Raw genomic sequence first — 17,950 nt, forward strand, 5'->3', positions numbered from 1 at the left:
AACCACTGGACCACCAGGGAATTCCCCCTAGCTTATTTCTTGTACTCGGAGTCAGCACTGGTTTTACTCACTTGCCAGCAGCTCGAAGGCAGAAAAAATGTGGTCCTCACCTTTGCCTTAACCATCTCCCAATTCCTTGCCAATGGAAGGCAGCTCAAGTTAAGTAGAAGAGACATAAAGGACTCTTGAACCTTCAGCATTAGTCCATTTAATCCCTGCTACCGCCACCTCCAACACTGCCCTGTATAACTGTCTTTTTAAAATATAAGGTTTAGGACTTCCCTGGTGGTGCAGTGGTTAAGAATCCACCTGCCAATGCAGGAGATACGGGTTCGAGCCCTGGTCCAGGAAGATCCCACATGCCACAGAGCAACTGAGCCCACGCACCACAACTACTGAGCCTGCTGCACTCTACAGCCTGCGAGCCACAACTACTGAGCCCATGCGCCACAACTACTGAAGCCCGCGCCCCTAGAGCCCATGCTCTGCAACAAGAGAAGCCACCGCAATGAGATGCCCGCGCACCACAACGAAGAGTATCCCCCGCTCGCCACAACTAGAGAAAAGCCTGTGCGCAGCAATGAAGACCCAACGCAGCCAAAAATTAATTAATTAATTAATTAAATAACTTATAAGGTTTACACTTTCTGAGTATAAAAAAATACATGTTCATCATAGGAGCCATTTTCCACCTTTCCAGAATCAACTTCACGGCACGTAGGGGCAAAGTAGAAGTTTTGAGTGTTTACTCCTCTTTGAATTCTCTCATTGGAAGCTGCCCCTCAGGATCTTGTTCTCTTCCTGGCATCTCTCCGAGAAGCCATGAGCCTCCACTTTCTCAACTGCCCCGCCCCCCCGGAACACTGCAGACCCCACCACAGCAGAGCTGGCCAAGAGGAGGATGTAAACAACCCCATCAACCCTTCACTCCTCTTCCCTTTTGATGCCACAACACATGGCACAGAGCTGATGGCTACGTGGACTTTTGACACCCTAAGGAATTGTGATGTAGACCTGGAAGCTTCAAGCCAACCCCAGCGCTTGATGCTTTGCAAGGTCCAAGGGGGAGCACCAGAATAAAGCCCTTCCACTGCAGGGAGAATGGGTTTGATCCCTGGCTGGGGAACTAAGATCCCACATGCCGAGCGTCACAGCCAAAAAAAAAAAAAAAAAAGGAAGAAAAGTGTTTATATAACATAGGAACAGATTTTTTAAAACAAACTTTATTATAGCATTACAGCATGGCTATAATCAAGGAAAGGAAAATGTACTGTAAACATTATATGCAGAAAAGTGCACAAAAGTTTCCAGCCTGGTGAACTTTCACCATCCAGATCAAGAAATAGAACAGGATTGGCACCTGCGGAAATTTCCCCTTGGTTCACCGCCAGTCACTAGGCTTCCCTCCTTTCAAAAGGTAGCCACTACCTTGACTTTTATCGCCAAAGATTAGTCTTGCTATTTTTGAACATTATGTAAATGAATCATATATTAGGTATTTATTTGGGGTCTGGCATCTTTACTTTTTTTTTTTTTTTCTCAGCTGTGCTGCGCAGCATGCAGGATCTTAGTTCCCCGATCAGGGATCAAACCCGTGTCCCCTGCAAAGGAAGTGCAGAGTCCTAACCACTGGGCCGCCAGGAAATTCCCCAGGGTCTGGCTTCTTTCACTCAATATGTTATGTTTAGGAAATTCACCAATGGTGTTCGTGCAGCAGTAATGTATTGATCTTTATTGTTTTGTAGTATTCCACAGTGTGACTATACCACAACCTATTTTTCATTCTATAGTTGAACTCCTGGCCTCCAGAACTGACAACGAGAGAATAAACTCCTGTTGCTTTAAACCACCAAGTACGGCAGCCACTGGAAACTGAGGCCTATTAGGAATAAATTTGCTGTACCTTCTCATATGTCTTTTGGTACATATGCATAAACATACACACACACCTAAGAATGGAATTGCTGGGTCACGGGGTGGATATATGTTTAGCACTGAGAGAGCACCATATCATTTTCCAAAGTAGTGATACCAATTTATCCTTCCATCCACAACGTCTGAGAGATCCTGTTTCTCCACATCTTTGTCAACGTTGGTATTGTCAGTCTTTCCTATTTTGTTCTTCTGGTGGCTGTGAAATGGTTTTAATTTGTATTTCCCTGATGACTAAGGGGCTTGTGTGCTTGTTTATTGGCCATCAGGATATGGTCTTTTGTGATATGCCTGTTCACTTCTTTTGTCCATTTTTCTTTTCAGTTGTCTGTCTTATTGATTCATAGCATACATATAATATATATGCGTATATTATACCTTTGTCCAAAAAAATCTCAAGCAAATATCCTCTCCCACTCTGTGGCTTGCCTCTTCACTATCTTAGTGGTGTTTTTGGGTGAAAAGAAATTCTTACATTTAATGAAATCTGAGTTATCAATTTTTTATGGTTAGTGCTTTTGTGTCCTGTTTAAGAAAACTTTCCTGCCTCAAAGTCATAAATATAGTCTCCTTTATAATCCTCTAGCAGCTGTACTGCTTTACGTTCACATTTAGGTTAGCAATCCATCTGGGATTAACTTTATTGTGAAAAGATAATCCTCCAAAATAAGATAAAACCATGACTCATACAGATATAAAAATGAACACATGTTAAATTTTTATTTAACTTATTAAGAAGGAAAAGTGGTAAGGTGTTTCAGCCTGTTCCAAGGTGAATCCAAAGAATAGACACATGTATAGATCAGGAATATTGAAATAGGGACCTCCCTGGTGGTGCAGTGGAGAAGACTCCCTGCTCCCAGTGCTGGGGGACCAGGTTTGAGCCCTGGTCAGGGAACTAGATCCCATGTGCATGCCACAACTAAGAGCTCGGATACCACAACTAAGGAGTCCGCCTGCTGCAACTAAGACCCGGTGCAACCAAATAAATAATTTTTTTAAAAAAAGGAATATTGAAATAAATGTGCAAACTGAGGCAAAACTGGTTTTTCCATGGTTGGGGGTGTGTTCCTCTACCAGACAGAATTTATTTTTATGAGCTTGGCACTGCTATCAGTTATCTACAAGTTACAGAGGTATTTTTGTGTGTGTATGGGGGGGTGGTTTGGCTCCACAGCATGGCATGTGGGATTGAACCTGGGCCACAGCAGTGAAAATGCTGAGTCCTAAACACTGGGCCTCCAAGGAACTCCCTACAAGTTGCAGAGTTATAAAATAGCTGCCATAAACTCAAAATCAGAGGAGATGCTACAGAAAATGCAGTTTTCCCTGAAGCAGAAAATTTTCCCTACCATATAGTATCAGATAGAGGTCAAGATTCTTTTTTTTTTTTTTTTTTGTAAGTATATCCCACAGATCCAGTGCCATTTATTAAAAAAACTCAGCTTTCCCCCACCAGCTCTACAGTGTCCCTGTGATGTGTGGATTTGCTTCTGAACTCTGTTCTGTTCCATTGGTTTATTAATCTATTCTTTTTTTAATTTTTTGAATATTTTTATTTATTTATTTTACTTTTTTATTGAATGAAAGATTCTTTAAATTCTACAGTGCTTTACAATTTTCCAAAGTTTCACACACGTGATTTCATATAATCTCATAATAACCCTCTTTTAAATCCCCTACCCTTATGTTGCCCCTCCCTGCTTCCCTCTCCCCACTGGTAACTACTACTTTGCCCTCTATATCTGTGAGTCTGCTTCTTTTTTGTTTTATTCACTAGTTTGTTGTATTTTTTAGATTCCACATATAAGTGATATCATACAGTATTTGTCGCTCTCTGTCTGACTTATTTCACTTAGCATAATGCTATTTGCAGCAACATGGATGGACTTAGAGGGCATTATTAGTCTCTTCTTGAATCAATGCCACACCATCTTAATTATCATAGCTTTATAATACATCTAGGTATCTAGTAATGTAAAGCCTTCAGCCTTGTCCTTCCTTTGGTTAGATTTCTTGGTTATTCTTGGCCCTTTGCATTTTCACAACATTTTAGAATCCACGGTTCATTTCTTAAAAAAACAAACAAACTCAAATTTTGATTGAGATTGCATTGAGTTTGTAGATTAATTTTGGGGAAATTTGACATCTTTACAATATTGAATCTTCCAAACAATGAACAGGCTGAACTACACTTAAACCATCCTACAGAGCATTTATAAAGTAAGGAGGACCTCAAGGTCTATCATCATGAGATATTTTTATTAAGCATAATTAAACATTCATATTGTACTGGGAATGATCTTTATAAAGGTTAATCCAAAAACAGAGTAAGATCTTCTTCTGAGAATTTATATCCAAGAGAAAAAAAATACAGGTAAACATATTTGATGATACTTTCCAAAAATTCATAAAGAAAGGGAGAAATGGTTACATGTGTCAATGGTCCTTGACTAGAGCTTTGGTCTCATATAGGAAGACAAGTAAAAACTTCTTACAAGTTGTGAAAAACTTTGTGTAGAAAGTAATTTACAAACAAATGTAAAAATGAAACCATGATCGGTGCTGTGGAGATATCTCTTGTCAGCATTTTTCAAGTGGTTTTGACTATCACTTCTCCATCAAATACAGTCTGTCTCCTCAGCACCTACAGGACCTAATACTCTATAAATTTCTCTGAGAGTAACATCTGGAGGATGAGTAGAAGTTAAGTGGGTGAAGAATGGTCCAAGCAGAGAAAGCAATATGTGCAAAGGCCCTGTGGCAGGAGAGAGCAAGTGATGGGAGGCATTGTAAAAAAGGCTAACTTGACTGGATCTAAAGAGCAAGGGCAATCATGGTGTGAGAGGAGGCTGGAAGAGTGCTAAGATACACACCGTGCACAGCCTCAGAGGCCATGGCAAGAACACTTTTCTTAGGGTCAGATCTGTGTTTTGAGAAGATCACTGACTAGAGTGGAAGACAGATAGAGGTAGGGCTGAGCATGGGTCAAGGGAGACTAGTTAGAAGGCTATTTCATTAGTGCCAGTGAGAAGTTATGTCAGGTGGACTGAGTAGTAATGGTGGAGAAGGAGGGAAGTGAATGCAGTCTAGAGACTGCAGGCAGTAATTAAATACCTACTCTGTGCCGTGCACTGTTCTAGTGCTTGAAGATACAGCAGAAAACAAGACAGGCAGGTGCCCGCCCTCAGGGAGATGATAATCTGGCTCTAGGTTCCTGGCTTGCATAACTGTGTGGGCGATGATGCCGTTAACTGAGCTAGGGAACGCTGGAAGAAGGACAGGTTTCCATTTTGGACATGTTGAGCTCTGGGTACATTTGAGACACCCAAGAGGATGGTAAACAGACTGGTGGATATATGGGTCTGGAGCTCAAGGGAGAGGTCTGGACTGGAAATGTATTTCCTTCATCAGACGTAGAATCAAGCCAAGGGTTCCCTATGAGGCTACTGTGGAAAAAAATGACTTTAAAATTCTTAAAAGCCCTGCCCTTTCACAGAAAAGATGAAAGTTGGCTTCATCTTTACCCTGAGGCTGCATTTTCATGACAGCACCATATATTTAATTGCCCCTCCCCAGGGCCTTTATAAATCTGAGAACACTTTGCTACCTGTAAACACTGTCATGAACACTCTATACTTCCTTGAAATTCTACCCGAAATACATACCAATTGATATAATGAATACAATGTGATTTTTTTTACTCTGTTAATATGATGGATTATCTTCATGGATTTTCAAATATTGAACAAGTCTTACACCACTGGAATAAACTCCATTTGTTTGTAGTGTATACTTTAAAATATATATATTGCTGGAAAAAAAGATGGAAGTAGTACAAGAATTCATCCCAAATAACATCATCCTTGTCTACTGGATACTTGGAATACAGTGGAAAATATGGCATGTATGTGAATGGGCAGCTGCTACATATCTACACACATGTATATACATACCCGCTATATACCTGTATACATGTAATTTGCTTGTATTTACTGATAACTTTCCTTATTTGTGTTACTATTATTTTTTCACACATAGTGATCCTGAACTCCTTTTTAAATTGTAACAATGTTGATCAAAGTCTGCTTTATATTAGCATTATTTAACCATGTCTACCCTTCATGAACTTCTAAAGGGTAGGACCAGCAATTCCCTAGCATCCGGTTAGGATTCTGTGCTTTCACTGCCATGGCCTGGGTTCAATCCCTGGTTGGGGAAGTAAGATTCCACAAGCTGCCCGGTGCAGCCGGAAAAAAAAAAAAAGATAAATAAAGGGTAGGACCACATCTAAATTTCACTGTTTCCCCTAATTCTGCATTCAATGCATGGATGGACTTACATTTCTTCTCCCTTAAGACACATTCATTCATTCCATCTACTAGCGGTCAGATTTGCTTCCATACATACCTTAAGACACCCATGACCAACAGCTAAAATTGTATACGTAACACAAAGAATCATTCCTCTATTACTTTAATTCCTAATTCTATTATCTTGCATGTGTATATATGTATTATGTGTCTGTGCGTATATATATATCATCTGCTTCTGTAAAGAAAATTCCAGGTACCGTTACAGTTCTTTTTTTTTTTTTTTTTAATTTATTTATGTTTTATTTATTTTTTGGCTGCGTTGGGTCTTCGTTGCTGCGTGCGGGCTTTCTCTAGTTGCGGGGAGGAAGGGCTACTCTTTGTTTCTGTGCGCAGGCTTCTCATTGCGGTGGCTTCTCTTGTTGCGGAGCACGGGCTCTAGGTGCGTGGGCTTCAGTAGTTGTGGCACGTGGGCTCAGTAGTTGTGGCTTGCAGGCTCTAGAGCGCAGGCTCAGTAGTTGTGACGCACCGGCTTAGTTGCTCCGCGGCATGTGGGATCTTCCCGGGCCAGGGCTTGAACCCGTGTCCCTTGCATTGGCAGGCGGATTCTTAACCACTGCGCCATCAGGGAAGCCCTGGAGTCATTTTCTTATATTAGCACAAGGTTCAGCCAATATCAGAACATCTAACCTTTTAGAGCCATGTTTTTCTATTTATTTGTACCCTGCCCTGTTTCCAAAAGGATTTAAGGCTGCTTGCAAAACCACATAATGGAGTTAAAGAACATAAATTAGAAGAGCAGGGGAAAGGCGAGGCAGAGGAGAAACAAGGGTGAGGGCATGAAAGTGTGCTAAGAGTGAGCGGCAGCCCAGGAGCCCCAAAGGCACGCGGGGCTCTGTCCTGCTGGGCTTTTTAAAACTTGCTGAAGCTGTCAAACCAGTGTTGTTTTCATTCCCCAGAATCCTGTCATTGTTGGGGACAAAGCCCAGTGAAACAATCAAATCCGGATTCCCAGGACAGAAGGAGACCTCTTACCTAATCCGATGCCCTAACCCACGTGGAAAGCACTGCAGTTCACCGACCGGTCCCTGTGCATGCTTTCTGGAACCTGCACTCACTGGACCAAAGCCCGACATTTAAAAATACATTTAAGGAGATGGCTTTCGAGTGTTTGCTCTGTTTTACTGCAGCGTTGCAGAATCCTCAGAGCAGTTTGAACTTCCTACGAAAAGGGGGGCTCCTCGGACCAGGGGGAGCAGGCAGAACCATCGAGGCTACCCCTAAGCTGGGTACAGGGTGAGTCAGCCTGGGTGGTGGAGGGGGGTGTGAGAACACCTCTGAATTTCCTTACCCCTCCCAGACAAGCTGCAGGTGGCCACCACCCAGGACTTCACCTGAACCGCATTCCAAAGACATCTGGGATGCCAACACACGTGGGAAGTACACCTGAGAGCAGATCGCAGGCCTCCTCCTCCCTGGGGCCGGCTGAGGAGTTCTTTAGAGGTCAAAGAGGAAGAAGATTCCCATCTCCCCCACCCTCCTCTGTGCTGGCAGATGGAAGGAGAGAGTTACCAGGCCACAGCTGCCCAACTTCTCAAGTTTAAAATTCAGGGTTCTTCTTCCCTGCTCCCAAGTTTGCTAAACAGCACCACCTACTGTCTCAAATGTCAGGAAACGGGAGAGAGCCGATGTGGGTGAGCCTCGCAGCGTGCTGTTGATAGAGTAGAATGAGTTTCCCTCCCACTGGGCCCCTGAGACCCTTGGGAAAAAGCAGAGGCAGAGAAGGACATCCCACAGGCCAGCTTTACACCCTCTCCTCCCTGCCTACCTCATTCCAACCTCTCCTCCACCAAAACCCACCAATTTCCCATAGCTTTATACTAATTCCATCCCCAGCACCACATCGACAATCCCTCGGACATCAACATACCATCAATAAGACAGGTCCTAAACCCAAATTCTGTCATTGAGCTTCTGCACTTCCTGGTAGGAAGGGGAGGTTAGCGGCTCAGGGTCTGATAGGGTAGACCCCCTAAAAGTTCTCATGGATGATGTGTTGTTGCCCTGTAACTTTTTTTTTTTGGTAGTGGTAAAACACACATAGTATAAAATTTACATGTTTTAAAGGAATTTTTTTAAAATTTTTATTTATTTAGTTATTTATGGCTGTGTTGGGTCTTCGTTTCTGTGCGAGGGCTTTCTCTAGTTGCGGCAAGCGGGGGCCACTCTTCATCGCGGTGCGCGGACCTCTCACCATCGCGGCCTCCCTTGTTGCGGAGCACAGGCTCCAGACGCGCAGGCTCAGCAATTGTGGCTCACGGGCCCAGTCGCTCCGCGGCATGTGGGATCTTCCCAGACCAGGGCTCGAACCCGTGTCCCCTGCGTCGGCAGGCAGACTCTCAACCACCGCGCCACCCGGGAAGCCCCTTAAAGCAATTTTTACTGGAGTCTAGTTGATTTACAATGTTATGTTGGCTTCTGCTGTACAGGAAAGTGAATCAGTTATACATATACATGTATCCACTTGTTTTTATTTTCCCCTATAGGTCATTACAGAGTATTGAGAAGAGTTCCCTGTGCTATACTGTATAAAGTTTACATGGTTTAAGCTGTACGGTCCAGTAGCGCTAAGGACATTAGCATTCTCATGCAACCAAACGAGCTCTTTTCATCTTGACCCCAGTACCATTTTCAACACCATTCTCCCCCCAGTTCTAACCTTCTTTTCTCTGTCTCATAGCTCGAGTTCTTCTTGATTGCCATTCGCATTTTTTTCATTGATACCGTAAAACCCTGTGTGAGGGCCCGGGAATCCTGCCCGGCAGAGGTACCTGTCTTTGGCTCTGAGGGAGGATTCAGGGAACGAAGATCACACTTAGATGCCAACCCTCTACCTTGACAGATTGGGGCTGCTGCAAGTAGCACAGATTTCTGCAGAACTGCCTTGTCCAGGAGGCGTATTCTGGTTCTAATGTTCTATGGAGCAAGGAGGCGATTAGTTAATAAAAATGCTATCACAGGGACTTCCCTGGTGGCGCAGTGGTTAAGAATCCGCCTGCCAATGCAGGGGACACGGGTTCGATCCCTGGTCTGGGAAGATCCCACATGCCACGGAGCCCATGCACCACAACTAGTGAGCCCACGTACCACAACTACTGAAGCCCGTGCGCCTAGAGCCCATGCTTGGCGACAAGAGAAGCCACCGCAATGAGAAGCCCACGCACGGCCACGAAGAGTAGCCCCCGCTCACCTCAACTAGAGAAAGCCCGCATGCAGCAACAAAGACCCAATGCAGCCAAATATAAATAAATAAATTTATTTTTTTAAAAATGCTACCACAAATATTTGTGATATTTTTATGTGCCCACTTGACAAGACAAATATGTCCCTTGCGCTATTTTACGTTAACCTGGCAAAGTCAGAGAATAAAGCAAAATAAATACAAAGTGCGGCCAGAAGCATAAAGGAAACAAGAAGGAAAGGAAATAAAATATATTTGTGGGGGGAAGGGAGACCTTACTTTGTAGGAGGGTTGCATACAAGTCTTTGGCAGGAGGGCGACATTTAAGCTGAGATCTGCGACACACACGATGAGAAAGAACTGACCTTGCAAAAAGCAGAGACGGCGTTACTGGGCAGTAGAGACTGTGCAAAGGCCCTGAGACTGGAAGACCTGTTTATATTGGAGGAACTGGAAGAAGACCGGTGTGGCTGGAGTGTGGTGAGCTAAGCGAGAGAATGGCGCTTAACTCCCAAATCACGGTGTGGAGCGAGGGTCCCTGTTACATGTCCACGGGAGAGGAGTAGGCGAGCCAAGAATTTGGCTTCGCCAGGAAGGCCCTAGAGCCCCGGCAGGAGTGGAATCGCGAGCGAAGGCGAAGGCCTGCTGGGGGCGCTCAGGAGCAGTTCCGAGTCCATCCTCCACCACGGCGCCTACGCCGCATCCCACAGCGGGTCAGCCCTCCAGGCCTTGCCCAGGGACCGGAGCCCCAGCCTTAGACCAGGGACTCAGGCCGACTCCTAGGTAAAGAACGCCTTTCTCCCACCTCTGGGTTCCCCTCTACCCGCTGGCTGGTGCTTGGCCAGGTGACCCCGCCGCTCGCGGTCGGATGCTCGGCCCCGGGTACCGCCCGGCTCTCCTAGGTCCGCTCCGTCCGGGAGGCTGCGCGCTTCCCCACCGTGGAAACCCATTCGCGACTTTCCTCAGCTCGAGTTGGGCGTCCTTCCAACCCTGGGCCCCCCAACACGCGCGCGCGCGCGCGCGCGCACACACACACACACACACACACACACACACACACACACACACACACACACACAAGGGATTTGGAGCCGAGCCTGGGGCCATCTCTGCCTGCGGAGAACGGGGTTTCCTGGAAGATGCGCCCAGGGCCCAGGCTTCTCCTCGTGCGTCTGCAGCCACTTGCCGACCAGGGAAGATCCGGAACAACCTCGCAAATTTTCTTTTACTACGAGGTCTTGCTGGGACCCACAGCTGATGGAGAAGGGGAGAAGGCAGCCCCAGAAAGCTCAGTGCGCGCACTACAAACTGCTGGGCTCGGCGCCCGCATCTGTGAGTAGAAACACGGGGACGCCTTTCCCCGGGATCCTCTGGAACCCTCTGGAATCCCAGCTTGCCCAGGCTTGGATAACCTTGGAGTCGCGGGCCACCGACAGAGGCGGATTCACTTGAAGACCAAGATCCCCGACAGCAGGTCGGGGGGCGGAGATGACTGCACTTTGGAAATACTGCCTCCCCGGCGCCCTCCTCCCCAACACGCACACATCAGATACTTGAAGAAGCCTGGGCCAGCCAGGTCCCCGGCGGCGTCAGCGATGCCGGGGAGGAACCTGCCCGGCACCAGGAAAGGCGAGGCCGCAGTGTCGGTGCAGAGCCGCCGGACCCGGGGCCTGGGACCTGGCCTCCCCGCAGCCTCGCCGGCCGCGACTGCTCTTGAGCGGCTGGTGGCGCCCGCGTCCTCGCGCATGGCTTTCCGGTCCTAAGAAAGCCTGCGAACCAGTCCCTCCCTCCTACCCGTTCCTTCGTCTCCCTGTCCTCACCGGCCCCACGATGAGCAAGCTTTCCCCTCTGCGCAGAGGACTACCTGCTCGGAGGGGACGCAGTTCTGCAACTCTCGATTCTCCGCAAGGCTCAGGCGGTACAGTTGGCTCCGGGCGCGCGGACCCTGGAGGCTCCTCTGGGCCCCAGCAGCCTCCCTCCCTCTGGGCCCCGCTCTGGGTGCTTATTACCTCCTCGGGGTTGGGGGCCAGAGCCCCTGGGGGACGAGAATGAAGGGGTGATGGGAGCAGCCGGCATGGGGGAAGGCAGCCCCTGCAGCAGGGGTCAAGGCACCGAGCACATGGACCCCTGCAGCCCTTACCAGATGTGTGCCCTGGGCTGGGCAGGTTACTGATGCTCACCGAGACTGTAAACGAAGGTGATAATGATAATAAAAAATAAAATAAAATAAAAATAACCTACCTGTTTGAATTGTTATGAGGATTAAATGACAAGATAGACATAAAGTGCTTAGAATAGTACAGTTCCAGGTAGCATGCCACAACCATTAGCTGTGATAGTAATGGTCATTGTTACAGTCTGGACTCCTTGGAAGAGCCAGATGCGTTTACTGACAATGTACTCAATCGAAGCTCCCATGTCTCCAGGGTCCTAGGCAAAGGAAGACAGGCTCCTAGGAACAAAAAATGAAAAAGTATTCCTTCCCGTGTTATTGCCATCCCAGTATGAAGAAATCCAAAATTGCCCACCTCCTACCATTCCTAAAAAATCACTATTTTCAGTCTTTCATATTATCCCTGGCTTACATGCATGGAATTTTGTGTTCTTTTATCACTTATTATATAAGTATTTCCCTGGTTGCATAAGTATACTACTTGGTATTGGTATTAATAACAATCATTTTAATGGATCATAATATTCCACTAAATTGATATGATTCCCTTATTGTTGGACTCTTAAGATGGTCACAAATTTTCATTAGATAATGCTGCTATGTAATCTTCGTTGATAAAACTTTTAAAATAAAAGTTAACAATGATTTATTTTAGTATTTTTCTTTTAAAGTTTATTTCTCCAAAAGCTATGCAAATCCGATCACTGAGAACCACCTAATACATAGTCTTTAAATAAAAGTAGTTTTTTATATGAATGTAATAAAAAGTTAAAATATATAAATAAAAAATGAATGTTATTTGTAATCCCATCACTCAGAGATGTCTTAGAAGCATATCCTTCCAGACTTTTCTGAATATAAATATATATTAATTTTTAATGTAATTTGCTTAGAAAAATGGAGTCCTATGGTACATACTGTTTTGTAACCTAATTTTCACTTAAGGCATCATAAATATTATAATAATAGCTAACTCTTAATATGGTGCTTACTATGTACCAAGCCCTATTCTAAAGTGTTTTACATATGTTAACTCATTTAATCCTCATAATAGCTCAATGAGGTAACACTTGATTGATATCCCATTTTACAGATGAGGAAGCTCAATCCTAGGAACATTAAGTGACTTGCCAAAGGCCACACATGTAAGAAGTAGCAGGGTCCACGTACTTAACCCCACCTTATGCTTCTGCCTCACTTTACAGGTCACTAAACTGACATTTATCTTCTCATTCTTAATGAGTGCATAGTATTCAGAAGAATAGATATAATTTATTTAACCAATCCTCTTGTTTAACACTTAGATATCAATTTTTGATCATACGAAACTTTGATAATAAACATATTTGTACACACATTCTTGGGCACTTCTTTATTCCCTTAGAATAAACTCTGAGAAATGGAATTGCTGGATCACAGAGTAATCTATTTAGGCAGGGTGGCAAGGAAAACCTCCCTTTTTCAGAACATAAAGCAAGACTTCTGCTTAAGAAGTGAGCGAATAGTCCTCCTGTACAGCAATATTCTCATTTCACCTGGCCACCTACTCACATGGTCACACCCAAGTCATTGCATTACCCGAAAATGCACTGCGACTGAGACACTGACTTCATACTTCCTGCCCGCAGACCATCTCCTTCTATACTTCTCTGATTTCAAGACCTCTAATTCACTAGCCCCCATGACTTTTTCATTCTTTATCACTCCTTTCATATCTTTTTTAAAAACTTGAGGTACAATTGACATAACAATAAACTGCACATATTTAAAATGTACAATTTGAGAAGCTTTGACATCTGTATTCACCTGTGAAATCATCACCACAGTCAAGATGGTGAACGTATCTACCACCTGCAAAAGTTTCCTTGTGACCCTTGGTAATCCCTCCCTCTCAGGCAACCACTGATCTTTTTGTCAGTAAAGATTTGTTTGCATTTTCTAGTATATTATGCAAATGGAATCATAGAGTATGTACTGTTTTGTCTAGCTTCTTTTACTCAGCATAATTATTTTGAGATTCATTCATGTTGTGTATATCGGTAGTTCTTTTTTTTTAAAATTTTTTGGCCGCACTGAGCAGCATGTGGGATTTTAGTTCCCCCACCAAGGATGGAACCCGCGTCCCCTGCAGTGGAAGCGCAGAGTCTTAACCACTGGACTGCCGGGGAAGTCCCTATATATCAGTAGTTCTTTCATTTTTATTGTTGAGTAGTGCCCCACGGTACAAATATATCACAATTTGTTAACCCATTCAAATCCATTCACCTGTTTATGAACATCTGGCTATTACAAATAAAACTACTATGAACATTCATGTATAAGATTCTGTATAGACATATATTTCCTTTACTCTTGGGTAAATACTTAGCAATGGAATAGCTGGATGACATGATAATTATATGTTCCCAGCAGCAGTGTATGAGAGTTTCAGTTCCTCTACTTTCTCACCAACACTTTAGTATGGTCAGTCTTCTAATTTGTATTTCCTTTTTGACTACTGATGTTGAACATCTTTTCATATGCTTTATTTGACATTCATATAGCTTTGGGGGGGGTGTGAAGTATCTGTTCAAATCTTTTGCATATTTAAAAAATTGTATTATTTGTTTTCTTGTTACTTTTTAAGAGCTATTTATATATTCTAGATACCAGTCCTCTACCAGCTCTATGATTTGCAAATATTTTTCCCAGTCTGTGGCTTGATTTTCAGTTCTCTTAACAATGACTTTAAATAACAGAAATGTTTAATTTTGATGAATTCGAATTCATCTGTTCTTTCCTTTATGGATCATGCTGTGATGTTGTATCTAAGAAAACTTTGCCTAACCCAAGGTCACAGAGATAGTCTCCTTTGCTTCCTTCTAGAAGTTTTATGGTTTTAGGTTATACATATAGGCCTATGATTCATTTTGAGTTAAATTTTTCATTCAATATATTTTAGTTTACTGAAAACACTTGGAAATAATGACTAATCAATAGCAATGAGAACCTTAAGAGCTCAGATTGTGGTGTATAAATACTTGTATCTGCTAAAAATGATTAGGGCTCCTTTGAGAAAAGACTGATTCCAGGACTGGGGCAGAAAATGTTCAAATTTTCCTGGAATGTCTTGTCGTGCCAGAATCTCTCAAAAATCTTAAAGAAGATTTAAGATTAAGTCTTAAAGAAGCTCTCAAAAACTGCTAGGAGTCTATCAAAGATCTTGGAAACTAATTTGAATTGGCTCTGACAGGTCAAAGATGGGACATTTTTAACATCAATAAGGATGATGGTCACAGTAGACTACAACACAAATCGTTTTAAATCCATAAATTCATAAAGATTAAAAACACACCTTATCAACCACCTTTGGGGATTGCTAGTATACCAATTCATTAATTTAATAACTGGTAAAGAAAGGGAAAGAATCAAAACTAATTCTGCCTTTCCTATAGAAAATATACCTCACATTAAACAAATCACAGTGAGGGGAAATTTCTATTCATAAAAGTATTCCAGCTAATGAATAAATGATGTTAGAATTAGAATACCTGTATCACCATTCTTCAACACTGAATTAATGGAGCTCGGCAATGATCCTCTATGACTGCTAACATCACAGTAAAACAACTAGCATCACCTGCTTCCTGATAAAACACAACATACCATCTGTGATGTGGCCTTGTCAAGACAAAAAAAAAAAAAAGCTGACTCTGATCAAGCCTCTAAATTTAAATTCTTATTTTCAAAAATACAGGGTGAAGAAGAACATGTTAAATAATACCAGAGGGATGAAATTAGCAAAGTTCAGTCTGTGAGAAACCTTACAGGACAAAAAAACCCAGTTCTTCAGTTTTTAAAAAAAAGATGCAAGGGAAAAGAAAAAGATGGAAGAGAAAACTACAGATTAAAAGAGACATAAATGACAAAATAATTGTTCCAGCTATCTTTACTAGCATAACAAATCACTCCAAAATTAGTGTCTTCAAACAATGACAACATTACATTTGCTCATGAATCTGTAGTTTGGGAAGGGCTCAGCAGGACAATTCATCTCTGCTCCACTCACTTAACTGGGATGGCTTGAAGGTTGGGGGCTGGAATCAGTACACGTCTAACGGTTGATTCTGGCTGTCCCCTGGGACCTCCTCTGGGTCTAGAGCCAGACCACCCACCCATGTCTTGCCTGCAGCCCGACTGCTGAGTTCCAAGAGCCAGAGCCCTAAGAGGTAGGTAGGTAGGTAGGTAGATAGATAGATAGATAGATAGATAGATAGATAGATAGATAGATAGATGGCCAGTGGAAGCTGTACCACCTTCTATGACAGCCACAGAAGTCACGTAACATCACTTCTGTTGTACTCTATTTGTTAGAAATTCTCCCAAGGCAAGGAGAATTCAATTTTACATTTTGATGGGAAGAGCATCAAGGAATTTTCAGAAAAAAATTTAAAATCCACCACAATAACTAACTACAAAAAAAAAACATCAAAAAAAAAGAACAATTAGGACGATCAGAGCAATGTAGATAAATGATACTACATATATAGACATATGACATTGAACGTATGATGACATTAAGTAATTGTTGGCTTGGAGGTGTGTGATGATGGTATTGTGGTTATTTTAAAAGGGGAGACCTTGTCTTTTAGAAGTATACACTAAAATATTTACAGATGAAAATATATGGCAATTTGCTTCAAAATAATTTGGAGGAGTGCATGGAGATATAGAAGTAACAAGACTGGCCGTGCTTTAATCATTGGGTGCAAGGGGATTCGTTATATAGTTCTTCCTACTATGTTTGAAAATGTTCGTAATAAAAAGTTTAAATTCATTAATACTTTAAACAAAGAGCAATCAGCCACCTGAAACTAACTTAAGAGGGATCGCGCCCCTCGTGTGCTGGGCCGGAGATGTGCCGGCTGTGTGGGCTTGGGGGCCCGGGACCGCGGGGACGTCGCCATACCAGAAGTACCGAACGGAAAAAGTGCAGGACAAGAAAAAAAGTCATCCACCTGTATAGTAGAAAAGCGGCTCAAATTACGAGAGAGACCCACAAGCAAGAAAAAAAGTAAAAACTGAAGAATGAAAAGGCGTTGCGTCTCAACCTTATTGGTGAAAAACTGCAGTGGTTTCAAAATCATCTTGATCCCCCAAAAGTAGGGTATTCAAAGAGAGATGCTTGCGCATTAACTGAAAGGTATTTAACTCGATTCAGCAGTGACCTGGAGCAGATTGAGTTACATAACAGCATGAAGGACAGGCCAGGAAGGCAGCACTGTTCCCGGGAGACGGTCATCAAGCAGACCATGGAGCGAGATCGGCCTCAGTATGAAGGATACGGCCTGAGATTCCAGACATTTTAAATGCAGGTAATCTGAAAACTCTTAGGGAATAGCATTTTGATCTGAAGAAGGTGCCAAACATTGAAATGAGAAAAATCTGTGCTAATGATGCAATGCCTAAGAAGTGCAAGAAGAAAACTGTTACGGCTGTAGATAGAGATTTAGGGGAATTGGAACTGAAAGATGAATCAGGTGACACGGACAAGGAAATGACTGCAGTGGCCTAATTGTCTTTACTTGAGTTGAAAATAAATAATTTAAGAACTTCAAGTTACACTTGAATTGATTATGGTAAATAATTGTCTAGATACAAGAATTTGCTCTTTAGCTTATTCTCTTATATGATGAGAATCCCATTTCCAGTTTCAAAAACAGTGTTATGATTTTTACTTAAAAATGAGTGTTGCTTTTCATTTACATTAAGTTGTTAGAATAGAGAGAAATGATCAGCAAAATCCATTTAATCTGAATTTCTGGGGCTAGGAGAGCAATATGAATGAGGACAAAAAGTGTTGTAATTTTTTTCCTGGTGTTTACTTAGAATCACCTAATCTCACATTTTGGGGCATGGGCAGCAACTGTTTGCTAGAAGGTTACTGTGGGTACTTCTTGAACAGTGATGATAGCAAAATTGCCTTTTATTAATATGTTTCACTGTTCTTCCTCTTACACATGAAACTTATTTTCTTTCCTTATAAAATAGGGAACATGTGATACAGAATTTATATACTCTCATGGATTGTACATTGCTGTTATTTATTATCTTTGAACCACAGTTAGTTAAATGGTTAAAGAAAAACCAGTAACAATTCTTGTTATGTTGATCTCCTGCACTTAACCTGTTATCTTGATAAAGGGGATAAATGATTTCAGGTTAGATCTTTTGGTTTGTATATTATTTTTTGCTTTCTCATTGTGAAAAGTGATAGGTTTTATTTGTGGAAACAGAACCAAAGATTAGAGA

General features: G+C 42.7%; 1 pseudogene; it reads left to right on the forward strand.

Moving 5' to 3' along the window:
• The first annotated feature begins 11,081 nt into the window (after positions 1-11,081).
• LOC118887812 lies at positions 11,082-17,213 on the forward strand (annotated as a pseudogene).
• The last annotated feature ends 737 nt before the right edge of the window (positions 17,214-17,950 follow it).

The sequence above is a fragment of the Balaenoptera musculus genome, chromosome 21 (assembly GCF_009873245.2).
Source record: "Balaenoptera musculus isolate JJ_BM4_2016_0621 chromosome 21, mBalMus1.pri.v3, whole genome shotgun sequence".
Classification (NCBI taxonomy): domain Eukaryota; kingdom Metazoa; phylum Chordata; class Mammalia; order Artiodactyla; family Balaenopteridae; genus Balaenoptera; species Balaenoptera musculus.